The sequence below is a fragment of the Tupaia chinensis genome, unplaced genomic scaffold (genome assembly GCF_000334495.1).
Source record: "Tupaia chinensis unplaced genomic scaffold, TupChi_1.0 Scaffold140652_1, whole genome shotgun sequence".
Classification (NCBI taxonomy): domain Eukaryota; kingdom Metazoa; phylum Chordata; class Mammalia; order Scandentia; family Tupaiidae; genus Tupaia; species Tupaia belangeri.
The window spans coordinates 7,945-10,691 of NW_006200523.1; the positions used below are offsets into that span (position 1 = coordinate 7,945).

Consider the following 2,747-nt stretch of genomic DNA (forward strand, 5'->3'; position numbering starts at 1 on the left):
GATTTTATGTTTTCTGTCTCTCTGTTTCTGTTTCTCTAAAAAGCACTTGTGCCCTATACCAAAAACAAAGAATAGATTTGTGAGAGTCCTGAGTGTCTGCAGGCCCCCACTGTGCTCTGAGTACACTCTCTGCAGCTCTGGTGCATCTTCTTTTTCAGAAGGAAAGTACATTCAGTACATTCTCTGTCTGTTCCCCTTGAAACTTGCATATGCTGATGAACTGTTACAAGCCAACTCACCCCCAGCTCTCTTCTGGGATTTGTCACCTCCTGCTAAATCATCCTGAATAAGTTCTCTTTGAAGTTTCTGATCTTGAGCAGCATATTCAGAAAGTCTATGTTCTACTTCCAGAGGGAAAATGTTCAAGATAAATTTAGAAAACAGAGTTGGAGCCATTTGAACCGATTCCAGTGTGAGAGTATACAGGCCTTCACAACATTTGCCATAGTAGAAGATGTGACCTAGATGGTGTTGTCTGGGCTTCTGAAAGTAAAGCCATTCTGCTGTAAATGTGCTTTTCTCAACATGTTCCATGAACAGCTTTATAAGGCCACCTTTTAAGTCTTTGTTAAGCTGGTTTTAATGTAAAACTTTCTCATATATAGGAAAAGAGGCACAATGCTCTATGATGCTCCTATGTATTGTCTAAGAGCTGTATTAACTCTTTCAGTATAGAGATCTGCAGGACTGGCTTGCAACTCTTTTGAGATGCTAAGTGATATTTTCTTTTTTCTTGAAGAGAGGTTTTTGCTATAGGACACATGCTCTAACTGGGAAGACAGAGAGAGACAGAGAGACAGCAAGAAGTCACCCCCAGGTGGGATGACCATGCCTCAATTCCTTCTCCTCCAGTTTCTTCTCAGGATCTTGGGCATAATATAGGCATAAACACGTACTCTGTGTGAGTCTAAGCCACTGAGTCTGGGACTTGACCCACAGTCAACTACATGGGAGTTCAGCAACGTAACCATTACACCATCTGCTGGTCCCTCTAAGTGATTAATCTTTTAAATCAGATCACTATACATCTGTTCCAGTGCTGCTGGCTTACATACTCATACACACAGCTGTATATCTATTCATAGGATATAGCAATATAGTTATCTGGATTCTGTATTAAAAGTTCATCTATGACACTATCCAATTTTGTCCAGAATGTTTTTTAGAGAGGGATTTTTCCTACAGAGCATGTTTGATTGCCAGAGAGAGAAAAAAGATAGACACAGAAAGTGAGAAATCACCCTCTGGCCATGTTGCAATTTCTTCACTTTTATTCTATTCTCAAGATTTTTGGCACACATACACATTTGCCTGGCATGAATTTCAACCTGCTGTCTGGTACTTGAACCACAGTTGATCATATCAACATCCAGCGCCTAACCACTAAGTGACCTGAAGCCCCCAGTATGTGCTCTTGTATCTTTAAAACTGATATTCATTAAGTGCTTGGAGGTGGAGGTATTGAGGTTGATAGTAGAGCTGGAGTGGGGGTTTCCTTGGCTGCAGCCAAGTGGTAGCTTTTTAAAATTATGGTCACCCCCTTGGCCTCCAGTGGTTTTGGGGACCCCATTGAGAGTCTCTCCTTTGTGACTTTCCTATCCACAGAGACAGCTGATACCACCAGCAATGTCCCTGAAAACTCTCAGGCAGGAACTGAAATCAATAGTGGGTGGTGGAGGTGACAGTGACTACAGAAAATGTTACAAAGTCACCTCCTAGTTGTAGTTCTGGTCATCCATCATCACTCATAGCTGTCCCCCTCCTCTTCTGTACTTTCTTCCATCCTTCTCCCTCTGTCCCCTCCCTGCACCAGCCTGCCTAACAGTAACCTGCTGCCTTTCACAACCCCTAGGCCAGCGGGCACAGCTATCTCCTGGAGCTCACTTTGCCAGGGGCAGAAATAAGCTGGTGGTAAAGGCTGTGGTGTACCAGGTGTCTTGTTCTCCCCAGGCCTGCCCTCTTAGAGATGCTGAGGATGGTGGTGAGTGCTCGGGAGCTCTCCTACTGGGACCAGCAGTCATAAAGCAGTAGCACCCTTCAGGACATTTCACCTATATTAATTTTATTTTTAATATCTGAGAGCAAATGGGAAGAAATGATCTCTCAGAAACTTTAATATGCAATTTTCATAAGCACAAGTTTTTACATAATTTTTAAATTTATACAAAACTGTTCTGTATTTTTAAAAAATGCATTTAGCACCAGCAGGTTACATGGTGGTTAAGGCACTGGAGTCCCACATGGTAGAGAGCAGTTCTAGTCCCAGACATGGTGGCTTGCTTTCTCAAATTCTCCCTCTCTCGCTCTCTCTCTCTCTCTGATGAATGTACATGTTCTACAAAAATTTTTTTAAAAAGCAATAATAAATAAAATAATTATAAAAAATAAGCTCTTTTTACCAGTCCCTCTCCTTTTTTGGGGGACAAATATTTTATATTATATGTATTTTTTAATTACTTGTTTTAGGAATAAAAGAAACCCATGGTATGATGATAACATGAGTATACTTATAAAATGAGAAGTTTTCTATCAAACTACATTTTTTTATTGGGAAAATGAATAAAACAGACAAAGATCTACACAAAATAAACTATATCTTTGGCAGATTTCAGCACAGGACAGTCCTATAACAAGCATGTTCCCCTTATTCTCTAGAGCTGCTCAACTTCCAAGTTCAGAATTTTAAAAATATAATTAATTGTGATTTTATTATGTTGACATTCATGTCTCACTTCACGTCATTTTTA

General features: G+C 40.3%; 1 pseudogene; it reads right to left on the reverse strand.

Annotated features, from left to right (window-relative positions):
• Nucleotides 1-171: 171 nt before the first annotated feature.
• LOC102494994 (CDK2-associated and cullin domain-containing protein 1 pseudogene) lies at nt 172-1,595 on the reverse strand (annotated as a pseudogene).
• Nucleotides 1,596-2,747: the final 1,152 nt, after the last annotated feature.